Below are 18,567 nucleotides of genomic sequence, written 5' to 3' on the forward strand. Positions count from 1 at the left end.
ATTGAATAAGCTTCATTAATCAAAAGGTAAGTGGATGATAGATTATATGTTGTGTATATTAGCTCTAATTGAGTGTTTTTCTGCCTGGGCATGGATTTACTACATGTAATTACATATTTGTGAAAATAGTTTCTTATGTCTGTATGCTTCATTGTAATATCAAAAAATAAGAATCCTGCCTGTTTTAAAACACATTTTATCCTCAGAGACTAACAAAAAGTCTAATACACTGTGGTTATTCAATGTTTATTAAATAAAACAAAAAATATTTAAATTTGATAAGGCAATTATAGTGTCTTAAACACTATTTTCAGTATGTTAATTTGAAAACATCGAATATTACAGATGAAAAAATTGAGCTTAGTGATAGAAAACAATATTCCTAAGATCAAACAAGTGCCTGAACTTGTATACAATCAGTTTTCTGAGTAGAATAGTAATAATTAATACCATGATATTATGAGTAACTAAGACAAATACCACTTAACAAATGCCAGACTCTTTTCTAAACTCTTACTCATATCAACTCATTTAATTCATATAACAACCTCTGAGATAACTAAAATATTACTCTTATTTTTACCAGAGGGAACAATGTAGCAGAGAGAAAGGTTATGATAAGTAACTTCCACAAAGTCACACAAATATAGAATCGAAGAGGTGGAATTATAAAGCCAGACTGGGGTCAGGGTCTTTCCTTTAGATACTAAGCTTTACAGCTTTGCATGATGGGCATTCCTATTTATGAAACAACTTGACTTCTATGTGAAATCTACTCTAATTACTCGATGTGGAGTACATCAATAAACACTAGGGGGGAGAAATACTCTAGAAATGCAGATTCATTTATTCAGCAAATATTTATGAAATTTCAACATGATGAAACCGAGGTATGCAGATCAAAATGACTACTGAAATTCATGATCCTAAGAGAAATTTCTGTGTTGTAATGATTACCTGTTAGTGTTTGAAACAGCATGATAAAGATTAGGCTGTTAGAAAAACGGTCCTGTATTCTAACCAATAGCTACAACATCAATTGTCATTGAATGGTTATTTAGTTTATTTGAACCGCATGTTCTTTTTTAAATTACTTTTATCGGGGTGACATTGGTTAAAAGATTAGATAGGTTTCAAGTGTACAATTCTATGATACACCATCTGTATGTTGCATTGAGTGACCACCACCCAAGATCAAAATCTTCTTTCATCGTCATATATTTGACCCCTTTCACCCTTCACTATATACCCCTAACCTTCTTCCCTCTGGTAAGCATCGTACCGTTAGCTGTGTCTGAGTTTTTGTTTGTTTTCTTGTTTGTTTGTTGCTTTCAGTTTTATGTCCCATGTCTGAGTGAAATCATATGGTCCCTGACTTTCTCTTTCTGACTTATTTTGCTCAGCATGATATTTTCAAGATCCATCCCTGTTGTCACAATGGCAGTATTTCATCTTTTCTGTGGCTGAGTGGTATTCCATTGTATATATGTACCACATCTTCTTTATCCAGTCAATAGAAGGACACTTGGTTGTTTCCATGTCTTAGCCACCAGGAATAATGCTGCGATGATCAGGTTCTTGATCATTTAAATGGGATTATAAACTCCTGTTATGCTTGCTTGCTTTAAGGAGCTATGAAGATGGTTGATTGACTTAATGTTTGTAAAAGGGTTGTGTACACCAAATGTTATGCAAATTTTTAGTAATACCTTAACTATTTATTTACATTTAACTCCCATGATAGTAAACTTTAAAACAGTGCTTCATACATTTTGGGAAGCCTCAGAATATCCAGAAAAATGCCTCATACTTAAATTTTTTTCCACCAGAGGCCAATACCAATGTTTTAAGCTCCAATATAGGTAAACATTCTGCTTAAATCATTCACTAATTCTGCCAACTTAGGCAAATGGCTTAATTTCTTTGATTTAGCATTGTTCATCTAAAAAAAATAATATCAGTGACTACTTCATCAGGTTTTTATATTTTTTTGTAGTTGAGAAATCAAAGCTTTTGTTTGTAACAGCTTGTCTTTCTTTAAAAAGTTTTGAAATGCACATTTCTGACTGAAAAGTGAGTGATTATACAATCATTTTCCTAGAATTAAAATTAATTTAACTTTAATAAGTAAGTTTTAAATCTCTTCCTGAGTAACGCTTTGGCTTTGGAAAACACATTCGAAGTGGGATACTGAGACATTGAAACAATGTTTGCAAACCAGGGACACATAATAAATGCATAATATATGTTATAGTGAAATAGGCCTGCATTAAGAGTTAATTTATTAATACATTAAAGACATCAAAACATTGGATTTTTAAAGAAATCTGCATTTTAACATGGGGAGAATCTCAAAAAGATGATATTCTAAAATCATCTAGATTTAAAGGGTGTGATTTGGGCATTAAAGGGACACTTTTAGTGACCCCGTAGACACCGAATTTGCAGCCTAGATCCTCTTATAAGGATTCTAATAGCATCACCAATCATTGTGGTTTTCTCAAGACTGTCACAGTTTCAGCACTGACAATTCTAAATTGTAGAAAACCTTTCAAACCTAGGCAAATGTGACAGTCAGTCTCCAATGTTCAAAGAACTCTAGTCACACAGGAAATCTCTAGTCAAGCAATTAATGACACTGTCTTCTGCTTTCTGTAATATATCAGACAATAAAGGGTCCCTCATCTTTTCTTCACTTCTAAGCCATATGTTGTTGCTTGGGAGAACTATAGTTACATGAAACACTTCTGACCTGGTAAACAATTACAGAAGATTTCCTGTCTGCATCTCCCATGCTAAGTTCAGATGAGAAAATGTTGCAGAATTGGGAGATTATTAGATATGCGGCTCCTTCTTTTTCTCTTGTTAATGCATTTTCATTCTGTGAACTTTTTCTTTACTCTGCTTTCTTCATGTCTTTTTTTTCTTTTTAGCTTTGGTGTTTTTTAAGTATACAATATACTACAACCGCCTTCCCCCCAAAGGTAAGAGTAGTCCAGAAAGGCCTATCTGTATTGCTTATGCATATTTTATCTCTACTTCTCTATATGTTCTATGCCTCTCATTTATTTATTTAACTGTTCATTGAGCATCTGCTATGTGCTTGGCTCTTTATTAGGTGTAGGATACCATTAGATAAACACAAAAGGTGGAATGAATTGTTAGGATACAGTCAGCTTATCCAGGGCAATGAATAAGAAAGGATTTACAAGGAGTAAAGCTTGAGCTTGAGTTAAAAAATGAATAACTGTTCTTCAATTGGAAAAGGTTTGGGAAGTACATATTATCATTCCTAGTCAGAGAGAACCATATAGGGGTTATACAACATTTTTGTGAAATGCAAGTTGGTTTAGAACCCACAGAGAATTGGATAAAAGGAAAGGCAAGACCCAACCAGAAATTAGGCTAGAAATTACGCATTGCCGAGACTAGGAAGACCCGAAACATAAAAAACATTATTCTCTTCTCTGTCTTCATCTTTACTGTGCTTATCTGTTTATCTATTTGTGGTCTTCACATTTAACAGTTTGAATAGAAAGAAGAAAGTGATGCATTCTCTTTTCTGTCACCAGTAAAAATCAATGATGATGACATATCACATAGTGGAACATAGTAAAAACTGCTGATAGTTGCATTTATCCTTTGAATAATATATGAATCTTTCCAAAATTTTACCTCCAACATAAAATTCGTTTAAAAAGAAAACAAACCAAAATAAACAAAAACAAAAGGTGCTGTCAAAGACCCTATGTTGGGAGGTTTCTGATGCTGCTTACATTCTACAAGATTGCACGCAACAACTAGCAATAACATAGAAAAGGAAGCCAGAGTGATACAGGGCCTGGGTGGTATCATATAGAACAGGCTTACACAAGGAAGATATTACACCAAACATTGCATTTCAGTCTGCCTCTACCTACTACCTCCACACAGGATTTCATCCCTCTCATGATCCAAACAATAGGAAAGGTGGAAAGCACATAATCACAGTACAACTTTAAATATCAGGAAATTAACATTTTTATAACATTGTTATCTGATCTCAGACTTTATTAATGCCTTCAATTGTCTCAATAATGTTCTTAATTGCAAAAGAAAATCCAGGATTATTCTTGCATTCAGTTGTCATATTTATCAATCTGGCACACTTTCTAAGTCTATTTGCCTTTTTTAGAGGGTAGGTGCTTCTTGACACACTGATGTTTGAAGAGTTCAGAGTTATTTTGTAAAATATCCCTCAATTAGGGTTTACCTCACAATTTTGGTGGATATTTTGACAGAAATACTTTATAAGGATGATGTGTATTAAATAGGAAGGTACATCTTTGGATTTGTTTCATTACTAGTGATAACTGCTCAAAAAAGAATTCAATAAACCAGCAAAATAAGTTAACATTACAAGTGTATGGCTAGGAAGTTTAAATTTTACAGTAAATAAGGCTAAATTTGGGTTAATTTTTATTGTTCTGCATACACGTAATGAAGAGACAACTTAAAGGAATTTGTATGTTAACAAAAATGCATTTACAACTGTGAAGCAGCACTAGAATGATGCTGAAAATTTCTTTAATAATTTGAAATTCATTGCTACAAATGATATTTGATAAAGTATCCACTGAGTTTTGACTATTTAAATCCAATTACAGTTTTATCATAAACAGCAATCCCAGTTTTAACAGCTTATCGTGCAATTCTTTATCAAAGCACTTAGCATATTTGGAAAAGATTGTAAAGTCATGGATAACAAACAAGATGTTTTATTCACTGTTTGACCAAGGTCTAGCTCACAGACATCTCTAAATAAATGTTTCAGTAAAATTTAGTTATAGTTTAAAAAGATAACCTTGAATTCCAAATGTTCACTAATTCAGATTAAGCTTCCTTCAGTTAGTTTTGAGTAATGAGGTTTCATTGTGTTCACTAATTCAGTGAATAATTATTAACGTCCATCTACATCAGTGCTTCTCAAAATACTTGTGATAAACACGGTGGACATGATCACTGGCCTCAAATAATTTACTGTTTTGTATGGGTTTAATCACCATGATTAGTGTATTATTGTACTAGTTATCATAATTTATAATTCTAATTCTAATATCCCATAATGGAAATGTGTTTTTCAACACCAGATTTGCCACAGAATAGCTATTAAAAGCATCTGTTGCAATATTAGAATAAAAAGTCTAGTTATAGTTTGTAGATCTTTGTCTTTCTAGAAATGTCATTCTAAACACTTCACATAAACTCAGAAACTTGGTTTCTTCATAAACAGGATTGTTATGATGACTAATGTAAATGAGATAATGTAACAAAATGTAAGCTATGTAATTTTAATTAAAAATGGGCAAATGAAGTGAAATTGATTATTTAATAATTATATACATTTGGTAAAGATGTGTTTAGTATTTCAACTTACCTGGCTTTTATTTTATACTTTTAAATAATATGAGAATTGTTTATATTTTTCTCAGTTATTATCTTGTATGTTTGTTATTTTTATTTTATTGCTTTAAGTACTTTTATTGTATTTTGTATGATATACTGCTGCTATACTATAGAAGGATGAAAAGTAAGGCTTACCTCCATTTCCAAGTATTGTTACACTATGTTTATTAAGAACCTCACAGTAGTTTAAGGCTACTTAGTCAAATTTTATTTCAAGTACAAAGTTGTGGTTTTTTTCTTCCTTCAAAAGTAAAATTTATCCTTGAAAGTGCTATATCATGTTTAGAATCAGTAATAGTTTGGGACTTAAGTTGCATTTTATTACTTCAATAATTTTCTAAATGGTTTGCAGACCATCAAAATATATACTTATCCTCAGCTGAGCACCTAATCCATTATAGTTGACTGTAATTCTGTCTCTATGTGCTCTTGCTTTTCAACCTTCAATACATTTAGGTAATTTTGGCTGTGGTACAAAAGTAATAAAAATGAAGAAGTTGAAGACAGCAAAGCGGCACAGTGGTTCTTTAAGCATATTATTTTTCCTTGCATGCATAGCGAACCTTCAAATTTAAGTGCATAATTTAAATACTACTTGATTTTTAAATTTACTAATTTTTACATATACAAAAATCTGTAAACACATAGCTTAATATTTCAAACCCTGATATTGATAAGGTAAGGATCAACTCCTCTACGGTGAAAAAAAGTCTTTCTATATTGCAGTATTGGATGCTTAGAAAAATAGATAAAACAGCTATCTATTGTATTAATTAAATAATTGTCATGGCTTGTTTTTCATTATATTTTGTAATTATTTTATTTTTGATACCAAAATGAGTTTAGAAACTGTAATAATAAAAATGATTAAATGTACCTGGTTTGTATCATAGTTTTAATTTTATTCAAATTAAATCCCATGGGGGATTTTTTAGCACTTGGTAAATTCTAAAATGCTAAAAGTAACTCAAATAATGCACCAGGTTAAGAAAACAAAATATTTTTGAGAAGGAGGAATAATGAAAGAATTGTCCTACCACGTACTATGAAACACTGAAGCTTCAATTAAACAGTTCACTCTGTGAACTAACACACAAATGGGAATACTTTAAGGACCAATATGTTTGGTTTTTTTGTGCATATTGCCTTCGGTATTCAGGCCATCTGATATTCATTTACTGTAGAATAATAGGCTAATAAAATTTGTGAAAAAATATGAACTCATAAAATAATGCTTAAATTATATGAAATAATAATAATGAAATAAAAACCAGATACCACCATTTCTCTTTTCAAGTCCAATACCATTAAAATGTCCTAGATAGCTTGCTTAACCCAGCTCCTCCCTCCCTCTCCAGCTACATGGCTTAATATCTAACTCTCTCCATCTCTGCTACTCTAGCTTTCTTTCAAATTCCCAGATGTATTCCTGGAATATTAAGACCACTGTACATCTTCTTTCTTCTGCCTATAATGCTCTCTCCCCAAGCCTATACTCCCACTTCTACAAATCTGCCAGAACTCGGCTTAAAGTGACTTATTCAGCAAAACTTCCCTGTAATCCTAAGATGTGCTCATAAAATAAAAAAACACCAACATTTAATTTTCCATAAAAATTTTCAAAGTTTTAGTTATAAATATAGTTGTGTGGTTATTTGATTAATTTTTGTCTCTCACATTTGAATTTAAGCCATTTTATATGTGTGTTTTTGCTCAGCATTGTATACTCATGACTCAGCAGAGTGCCTGGCATAGAGTAAGTACTCACTAAATCTATGACTAAATGACAAGATACATGCATTCTGATATTCCAAAGTATTTTATTTTCAACTTTAAAGACATTGGAGAAGAAGGTGCTGAGGAACCCTGGCTTGTGGAGCTGGTCATCAGTATGTCCTTTCCTAAGGCTCCCCTGAAACAATTCAATGGCCCTCTGGTTGTGCACCATTTCTAGGTGCTGATGATGTGAAAACTTCAGAAGTATTAAAAGGACAAGTATCCTTTCAGAAATCACCAAGATTTGAAAACCAAAAAAAGTTTCAACAAATCTTATTGTTGACTGCCTCAGTGAGTGGGGGTAGGTGGAAGAGAGGGAGGGAGGGGGAGAGGAAGAAGACCTCATCAACAGGGACACAGAATGAGATGAAAATCTAAATTCTGAAATGTAAAACTTAAGAGTTTATTCTTGAAAACAAGTATAAAAAGCTACAACAAAAAAGAATTTCAAATTGATTCATGTCTGTAATAAAAGAAGAAATTATCTTCTAGTCTTCAGCGGAAGCTATGCTCTTTTCAAGAGGCAATGGTGAAAAAGAGGAACCTCTGAGGAAGAATTAAAGACAGCTCTGGATGAGCTAGATAGATTACAGCAAAAGGAGGGACAAGCTGAAAAGCTGGTCAAACAACTGGAAGAAGAAACAAAGCCTAGAGCTGAAAAACTGAAACTTCTTGAAGAAAAGCTGATCCTGAAAAGCCATGCTGCTCACACTCAGGCCACCTGCCATGCAGGAAAGATATCATAGTGCAGAGGAAAACCTTGGAGATGTTACTGCTCAATTTGAAAGCTTTAAAGCATTAACAGCTAGTGAGTTAGGTGATGTTAAGCTGGAGAGCTCAGCATTTAAGGAAAAAAGGCCAAGGCTGAGAAAAGTGCAGAGGATGTTCAGCATCAGATATTGGTAACTAAGAGTTCAAATCAAGAAATATGCGCCCAGCTGGGTGTGGCTCAGCTGTTGAGCATGGACCTAGGATCCAGGAGATCAAAGTTCGATTCCCTGTCAGGGCACATGCCCAGGTTGTGGGCTGCAGCCAATGGATGACTCTCTCATCATTGATGTTTCTATCTCTCTCTCTCCCTCGCCCTTCCTCTCTCTGAAGTCAATAAAGATATATTAAAAAAAAAAAAAAAAGAAAGAAATATGCAAGGATGCTTCTAGATGTGCTTCTAGATCATCACTTAAAGAAGCAGAAATTAAAGACACCAGATTCTGTATCCAAAAAATAACTGATTTAGAGAACCAACTCAAACAACAAGGTGAAGACTTTAAGAAACAGCCGCAAGGCTGGTGTTAGTCAGTGGTTGAGCGTGGACCCATGAACCAGGAGATCAGGAGATCACGGCTTGATTCCCTGTTCAGGGCAAGTGCCCAGGTTGCGAGCTCAGTCCCCCGTAGGGGGCGTACTAGGGGGCCTTGGGGCAGTGGCCCATGGATGATTCTCATCATTGATGTTTCTATCTCTCTCTCACTCTCCTTTCCTCAAGCTGGAAAAAAAATACAATGGCAGAATTAACCGAGGAAATGAATAAGCGATGTTTCCCTTATGAACTATATAATAGAACAAAACCTTTTCAGTTACAGCTGGGTGCATTTGAAGCAGAGAAACAGGCTTTGTTGAATGAACATGGTGCAACTCGGGAACAGCTAAATAAACAAAGAGATTCGTATGCTAAATTATTGGGTTATCAGAATATAAAACAAAACAAGCATGTTGTGAAATTGAAAGACAAAAATAGCCAACTCAAATCAGAGGTGTCAAATCTCCACTCTCCGTTTACTGTAAAAAAGTAAAGAGAGAGAAAACTTTAGGAGGAATTGAATAAAGTTCTGGGTATCAAACACTTAGATCCTTCAAAGGTTTTTCTTTGTAAAAGTAAAGGAAATTTTGCTCTCAAAACCCCATTAAAAGAATGCAATACAAATTGCTGCTGAGCTCCTATGGTGTTTCAAGAATTATGTATGTAAACATTTGAAAAACCAGTTGAAGATTATTTTATTCTTATTTTTTATTATTGTTATTGCTTTTATTAATATTATGTTCGTAATAATATTAACTTCCTATTCTTAGGTATCTGAAATTAAGTTCAACATTTTTACCATATGTCTTCTGACATTTTTTCTGGTATCAGTACCTCCTCCCTGATGCTCATTTTTATCATTTTGCTCTAAACCTTCTATTTGGCTGTCCAGCTTTACAACTTGTCCCATCAATCAATATTGAAATTAAAAATGTAATTTAAAAATTACTTTAAAAATTACTCTACTATTATTATTCCCCTGTTCTGAAACCTTGGTTTCAAGATTCTAATCCTCAGGCCTTTTTAGTTTGATTCTGGATGGCTTTTCTAATCTGAACCTTTTAAACTAGGACAAAACACTTTTGCTCGTTCTTGCCTCTACTTTGGTTTTCCTAATTATGTTCACTCTGTTTACCCATCACCCATTTATCCAGTTCCAGTAAGAAGTAAGGGCATGCTTAATTCCATAGTGATCTCTTTATCTCTTACCAGAGTCCCTGCGCTGGTCAATAATTTGGATATTCCTAGTTGCTATCCTAATCTTACTAAATTAAAATCTGGTTTGGCTTGAAAACCTACATTTTAAACAAACTGCAATTAATTAGTAGATACATGAAAAATCTGAAAATAGTGCTCTTAACTAACTCTTTAGAGAATGTTACTTATATGGCTTGGCGTCAGCCTACCACTGGGAATTTGATTAGTATTTCTGGAATGTGAAATAAAAATCACACATTAAGTCATTAACTCGATTATTCAACTCATATTATATGAAGTTACATTTTTGCATTTATTTAAGGTGTATTTATTATCTGTGCCCTCTCCTCCCCTCCCTTCTCTAGAATTACAAATGGTAGTATGCCATTTTAAATTTCTGATTTCTGTTATATGCCACCTTTTAAAATAATATTTCTCCACTGATGGGACAACAGAGACTATTAAAATCAGAATAGCTTTTTCATAATAAAGTATTTTATTGGATCTTAAAAAAATAAAACAAAAAAATAAGGATATTGAATATCATTTAATTTATATCACTTTGATATCCATGTACCTTTACTAGAATCAACAAAGAGCCTACAGGATAAACTCCATTTTTTTTGTCCTGGCAGACATAGTCTTTTAAAACACAGCTGCCCTTTAAAACTTATTTCATATACTTTATTCTCTATAAAACTTTGGCTTCTTCCAAATTGATTTACTCTTTATTTCCCAAAGGCATCCCACACTTTTCTATTTCAGCAAGTCTGTAAAACCCTTTTCATGTCTTTGCTTATTTAATTTCTAACTATACTTTAAAACCTACTCAGGTCCCTTCAGCATTAGACAGCTTTACCCAAGGGGCATGTTAATTGTCGCCTACTATATATATAATTGAGAATTTGCTGCTTATAGTCATTCATGCTTTCATATCTTTATGTGTGTATATGTCTTTTACAGTTAGATTTTAGAGTAATATATGAGCAAGAGTCATGTTTTATGTAAAATAATATGACTAATAAGAATTTTCAAAAACATTGATTGGGAGTGGGGGGTGGGAAGAGATTAACTAAATAATTTATATGCATATATGCATAATCCATGGACACTGACAATAGCGGGGTGAAGGTTTTGGGGGTGACAGTAGTGAGGTGGAGGGGAATCAATGGGGGAAAAAAGGGGACATCTGCAACACTTTCAACAATAAAGATAAATTAAAAAAACGTTGATTGATGGGTTGAAATTCAGGAGTTAATGATTGATATTAAGAAATTATGAAATAGAATCTTGGTACCAATGTGAGTTCAGTGGTTTTATGTGATGTGTTGGTCTGTCTAATAAAAAAATATTTCATAATCTCAAGCTACAATTTTAGAAAATGTTAATTTTTCTGATTGGTATCCATTAAGCATTCCTATGCAATGATCTGATTAAAACAGTGATATTCCTGCACTGAAACCTAGTGATAACATCGACATTTCATAATCCAGTAATTAAATTTGTTATGTTACAGGCAAAGATTCAATGGTGAGGATGTGAAAGTTTGTGAGAGAGACATGTTCTCTAAGAATTGTTAGTCTTAAAGGTAATTAATTGCTTTTTAGAATGTCATGGGGAAAGACTGCAGAAATTCTGATAAAAGTTGATAATTATTACATAAAAGTGAAATTATATAGTGAAGATTTAAACTATGGACTAGAGATGAAAAAGTGTTACAAAGGAGGACTGGCGGTATTTAAGCACTAATTGCAGAGATTTTACTCACAGAGGGCTCCACATCATATCTGGATCTAATTTTCCTGAGCTGCTTATTGAAATGTAAATTTCTAAGGCCTGTCTCATTTGCACTGAACTAGACTTTCTATGGGAAGATAGCAGACATGAAGCCATTTAAGACAGCTATAAAAGTTTTGAACTAAGGATTAAGAACATAGCATTTAAAGATAAGAAGTTTGGTTTCCACATTTGTAGGAAACCTGAGTAGAATATCCCACAAATTATGGGAGATGTAGGATGATCATTTTTAGTGTGAAAAGGCTATTTAAACAAATAATTCATTTAGGCTCTATGCAATTTCAATCTACTTTTTACAAATAATTACTTTCCCAGTTCTTAACATTTACCTAATACATGATTGACTATCCATTAATATTTATTGATGTAGCATCATATTTAAAGACCTTAGTATCCTCAATTATATTTTTGTAAATTATTGTAATAAATTTTACATCTTTAATATTTTGTAATGATACAGTTACACATTGCAGTCATTGTTTTCCTAAAATTTCCTATTTTTTATTTTTTATAATTTATGTAATTGCTTACAGTTCTCTTAAAGTGCATAAAGGATTAAAGAGCCTCAGCATCTGCTTTTATGTTGTTGATTGTTTTAGAATAACGTATTTGTAATCAGAGATAAAGTTACATATTTTTTCCATTTTATTATTTATTGCTGTGAATATTTATTTTTAAATATTTTTAACAATTACATTTCAATATTTTATTCCTAGTTTAAAAGAGTCAAATTCCAACATTAATTTGTCTTATTTTTCTAATAAAAATTGTTTCAAAAATCAATTAGTGGACATCTCCAGTAGGTAAAACTGGTCAAAATTCTAATTTTATACTGTTAGGACTTTTATATTTTTGAGATCAAATAAGACTTGAAAGAAGGGGCAGTAATGTATGAGACATACACATTAAATGAATACATTAATGTATACGTAAAAGGGGCTCACCATGTGCTCTGGAAATGTAGTCAAATATATTTATGATTCCTGCTTTTGAGCAGTTGTAATTTACCAGGAGATGTATATGTAAAGTAAATGATCTGGCATCTACCTTAAGTGTATCATTGTCAATGAAACTGATATATTTTAAACTTTTATTTGGGCTTTATGATGTGTTCATGATTATTTTCAATCACCTTTAACTATTGCTGGCCCTTCAAGAAAATAGGAAAGTTATATACTTTATTTCTGTTCATGTGACTGAGTTTACATTCAATATTTAAATTCCAAAGTCAGTCATTTTCTTCTATGCTTTTTGAAATAAGTTGTCACAGGTTTTGCTTAAAACCGATTGCAATCATCTCAAGGTAAAACAGTATCCTATATTTTTCTAGTTAATATTCTTTACCACTGAATTATTGAAGTCATAAAAGGGGATTTATCAATTGTCTAATATTCTTGAGTCTATTTTTGTCTACCTGCCTAGCAAGGCCATGCATATTAAAGAGCGGAGAGAACAAAGAGGCAATAATGACATTTATTTAATTTGCATTACATAATATATTCTTTATGCATTGCCTTTAATCTCATTGTGAATTAATTTTTTCATTTGAAGAAGCAATACTTTAAAATTACCATATTTTAAATTCTATATGGATATAATTGATTATAATTTTAAATTCAGGATTAAGCAATGATCTTTATGCATATTATCATAATTATATAATGGAGAGTCATAAGTTAAAAGGAGGGAAATTTAATCATCTACTTAGATCATGAATACTATTTCAGTTAAAACATTTACCATTATATATGGCAAAAATATTGCAGTACATGTGAACTTATTTTTCATATTTTGCCTATTCCAAAATGTATGAAACCATGAGAGTATTTGCATTTTCTGCATGATCTGTACTTACCAATTGTGATGTAACTGCTGTGGGTAAGGTGAAGGTTAAGAGATAGTTTTACTGCATGCAAAGCCTAAAGTAGGGCAATCACACACACCAGGTGGAGGGTGAGATTAAAGAGAAGGGAGATTGAGTATACTGCCCATTAGCTCTATAGAAAATTAAGCTATTTTTTACTTTTTTCAATATATTGGGGTAACATTGGTTAACAAGATCATAATAGGTCTCAAGTGTAGATTTCTATGATACATGATCTGTATATTGCATTGTGTGCCCACCACCCAAAGCCAAATCATCTTTTGTCACCGTATATTTGGTCCCCTTTACCCTTTGCTACCCCCCATACCCCTTCCTTATGGTAACCACCAAGTACTGTCTGGCTCTATGAGTTTCAGTTTTATATCCCACATAGTTCTTAGCTTTTTTCTGACTGATGTATTTCACTTAGCATAATATTCTCAAGGTCTATCCATGAAGCTATTTCATCTGGAGGAGTATCTTGCTCTTGTGGGAAAAAAGATGAAATCTTTAGTCAGGCTGACCAGGGCTATATTTGCTTTCTACATTTTTTAGTTGTGATAGTCTAAAAGAGCTAGTCAGACTTTCTGATCTTTAAGTTACCTAATAGAAAAATAATGATATCAGAACTTATCAATTTTGTCTAAACACATAATGACATATACGTGTATGTATTCCCTGTACTCTGGGATCATAACCGTCCCCACATATTTTTGTATTAACTCTATATAAAGTCACATATTTATATCTATTATCTACATGCCAATGGTTTCCAGATATATATAATGATCTTATATGATGTAAATATTTTTATTTGTATGTGGATATAATATAAACACATACCAAAGATTCTATTTAACTCATTAATGACAGGATGTTAAAATTAGCCCAAAGAGTATATGCAAAAATATGTATGTGTTTAAGTATATGTACATGATGTATACATAATGTGCAATTTAATAAAGGAATGTTAGGATAAGATTTCTGAGTTAAAACCAAAATAGGTTAATCTCTTATAGAGCAATAAACTAAACCCTTTTTTCTATTCCTTCAGACAAAAAGTATATTCACATACACTGAACAACAACAAATCTACAAGTTAACCTCTGCCCCTAGAATTAGAAAATGGCTTGGGCAGTAGCACATTGAAAGAACACTTTTTTGCGTGTTTCCAAGTTTGGGATAAGTGTCTGTCATCTTTTTCACCAGATTTTGTGTGTATATATATCTGTATATATACACACATGAGTATATACATATATAGGCACACATACATATATAGACTAGATATAATTTTATATAACATAATATATAATCATGTATATAAATCTATAATTTTTTTTTTACCAAGTTAGTGTTTCCAGCTGGCTGTCTAGTAGTGTCATTAGTTATCTGAAATGCACACATGCCCTTAACCTGTCCCTTTCTGGTTTTCCATATCACTAAATGAATCTACTGTCACTCCATATATTCAAACCTCAAATCTGGGCATTGTCAATCTTTTTGAGTATTCCTTTTTCCATATACCTATATATTGCCACCATTATGTCCTGTTTAAAGACTAATTCATTTTATACTATTGTCCACAGTACCATGATCTCTCACTCACATCACTGCTAACTATTCACCATTGTTTCCAACCTGAAGTTCTTATCATTTATGTTATGCACATACCAGTAAACCATCCAATGACTACCGATTACACTTAGATACAAAATTTTTACTTCCACCTACAGGTTCTGAGATCTGGCTCTGGACTAACTTGCCAAGTTTACCTCATATCATTCTCTGCTCTACACTCACCATATTTCAGCCACATGGATCTTTCTGGTTTTGGAATTATCCGAGTTCTTTTCCATCTTGACCATATTTTAAAATATATCTTTATTAATTTCAGAGGGAGGGAGAGGTAGAAACATCAATGATGAGAGAGTCATTGATCGGCTTCCTCCTGTACCTGCCCCCCCCCCCCACTGGGGATCAAGCACGTGCCTTGACCAGGAATCGAACTGCGATCTCCTGGATTCTAGGTTGATGCTCAACTGCTGAGTTACACCCCACCGGGTTCATCTTGACCACATTTTATCCCTCTTCCCATAATGTTCATCTCAGGATCATCTTCTTTTATTTGAAATTTTGCTTAAATATCACTGCTTACTAGACACTCCTTGATCATTCAATTTTAATTAGCACTCTCCCATTACTCTCTATCTTGTCATCCTACTTTATTTTCTTCAGAACACAAAATTTATAACTTTATTTTTTTACTAGCTGGTCTTGTTATCAGTGAAATATAATATCCATGAGAACAATTGTGTTATCTTTCTGATTCAGCACAGTATCCAGAAAAGACCCAAGCACATGATAAGTACTCAACATATATTTGTAGAAAGAATGAATGAGTGACACTGATGAAATGCTAAATTAGTTAAGCTCTCAATAATAGTGAGTTTCTAGCAGAAAATGACCAGGTCCACTAAACACTAAATTCACTTATTTTTCTTAGTGTTGTCTATGGCTAAAATTGTAATTAAATTTAAATATATTGTCAGAATAAATGGGTCACATTTTCAATTACCATTTGTGATAATGGAATTTGGAATTTACTCAAGAAATAGTGAACATCAAATCAGTACCGCTGCATGGTATTCAATATAAAGTATTTTGTATAAATATAAATCCCTATAACTTGCATTTTTCTTTTCAACATGCTTCAATTGATAATGGTATTCTGCATTACTAAAATGGTTTTGTCTACAATATCAGAATCTCCTCTTTACTATAAAATTTATGTTTACAAGGAGAACAGGGTATGTATAGTGTTCTGACTCTTTAGCAATACTTAGTGACTTGTAACTGAACATGTGAGATGAAATGTAAACCGAGTCTTCAGAAGATTCATTGTTAAAATGAACATTCAACTGTGTCTGTCTTGTGGGTTTTAGGTCATACCTCCATGATTTACCTCATGGACAATCTATTAAATGTTTTATTTTGTTGTATTTGTCAAGTGTGTGCTGATACATTAATTTGAGGGTAGATATTTTTCTCTAGGAGTCTGCATAAGAGTGAATTAAAAAGATTCCTCCCAGGAGCAGAAGAACTGGAGGTCATGTGCTTCCTGGATTTATAGCTGTTGGTGTTGCGAGAAGGCAATCCATTTTTTTATTCTTTGTTTTTAATGTGAGAGAGGCTGTGACCCTATGGCATTCTCCTCCACATTTCAGGGCATGCAAAGGCAAAGAGTATTAGTTTTACAATCAATGGTGAAGATTAGAATCTGTGGAGTGGAAAATATAACAGTTTGTGCTTTCAGGATCAGTGTATAGTATCCTTAGTGGGATTGAAAAGTGATCTGAGAAGGATTGAACACATTAACAAAGCACTAAAAGACCCAGGGGAAACTATAAAAGGAAAGAAGAATGATAAGGAGGGGCTAGTTTGAAAGTCAGTTCTAAATTCTGATCTTATTTTCATTTATTAAGGAAAAGACTAAGACTTTATGTGCATGTGTTAATGAAAATGCATATATCAATATAGACATTCAATTGTTCCAGTTACATATTCCCATATTTCTTAGCACTAGAACAGTGCTTAGTGTTTAATGGTCACTTGCTGAATCCCTAAATACTTCTTGAATGTATGTTGTGTGAGTAAGAGTTAAATTTCTCTCTGAACACAGTAGCCCTGTGAGAGCTACCATGTGAGAAGAGGAACCCTTTCAAAGACTGGAAAACATTATAAGTTTACTTACCCTTGTAGGGAAAATGCTTCAAGGAGAGCTTTAGGGAATTGAAAACAGCCTCATCTGACATGGCAGGAGATCCAGGGGCTGAAGTTAAAGTGGCAGTTCAGGTAGGCAGGCTCAGGGAATCCCAAGCAGCAGGTCAGTACGTTGGCAGGACTGCTGAACTTGACAGGTGGCAGGTGTGAGCCTAAGCATACAGGCTGAATCATGTTAGTAAAGCCCCAGAGCTGGGGGGTCTGGCCTTGGGGCCCCAAATTTTAAAGCCAGAAACTTTAAAACAAGGTTATAGTATAGCCTCAGTGGCAGGAACAAGGTGAGGCTTCATTTAAGGAACCAGGCATGAAAGCATAAATCAGGCACACACTACAAATATGTCATGCCTAATACAGAATGAGGTACCTGAATTATGAAAAATGGTCAATTAATCAGAAAAGCAATTTAAAACAGGATACCCTTTTTGTAAGTTGTAATTATTTAACAAGATTTTATTTTACTAAAATACAGAGAAATATTCGTTCACCTGTCTTTTCATATGGTGCTGAATTTTTTATTTTTATTTTTATTTATTATTATTATTATTATTATTTTAGTGTATCTTATTGATTCAGAGAGGAAGGGAGAGAGAGAGTTGAAGCATCAATGATGGGAGAGTCGTCATTGATCGGCCACCTCCTGTTCGCCGGACTGGGGATCCATCGTGCAACCGGGGCATGTGGCCCCGACTGGAATCCAGCCTCGATCTCCTGGATTCTAGGATGATGCTCAGCTCCTGAGCCATGCCTGGCCGGGTGGGTGCTGAAATTTTTTCCCTCTCTGTGTGTTGGTCAACTGATTTGAATTCCATTGTATATTTCAGGTCAGGAAAGAGTAAACTCAGCAGGTTTGAGTTGCTCAAAAACCCTGAACAGTCCAAAGAAGGGTTTATCTTCTGTATTGACCGTAGGCTGGCTCTTGGGAAATGCCATTGAGCCTTTGACCTATCCTACTGATAACAGCATTTTTACCTGCCTGAGGCCTTGGGCCATTCTGTATTTAAAGAGAATGCATGTTCTTGTATGTCTGATGTCTTGGGCCCTGCTGTACTGGCTTGACCAGATGTTTCCATTAGCAGGGTGATTTGTGGTGAATGCCTGTTTTTGCTCTGAGGGAGGCTGGAGTCTGAGTAGCAGGGTCAGTTCTGTAAGCAACACAAGCCTGTTACTGCACTCCAACAAAATCCCTGGATGCCAACGCTCTGGTGACATTCCCTGATTGGTAGCACTTTGCATGTGTTGTCACACATTATTGATGAGAGAATTAGTGTGTTTCCATGTGACTGCACTGGGCGGGGACACCTGGAGGCACAATCTGATTTTTCCTGGAATTCGTCCAATGCACCTTTTCTCTTTGTTATTCTTAATTTGTATTTTTCTCAGTAACAAACCGTAACTATGAGTATAA

The 18,567-nt window shown here is 33.6% G+C and overlaps 1 protein-coding gene and 1 pseudogene across 10 annotated transcripts in view; both read left to right on the forward strand.

The window, feature by feature from the left end:
- Positions 1–18,567, forward strand: part of MGAT4C (MGAT4 family member C) — a 668,022-nt gene that overhangs the window by 509,820 nt on the left and 139,635 nt on the right. The gene's annotated exons all lie outside the window — the stretch shown is intronic.
- On the forward strand, positions 7,175–9,155 carry LOC148093786 (hyaluronan-mediated motility receptor-like; annotated as a pseudogene).

This window comes from Miniopterus natalensis, chromosome 2, assembly GCF_054644295.1.
Source record: "Miniopterus natalensis isolate mMinNat1 chromosome 2, mMinNat1.hap1, whole genome shotgun sequence".
NCBI lineage: Eukaryota > Metazoa > Chordata > Mammalia > Chiroptera > Miniopteridae > Miniopterus > Miniopterus natalensis.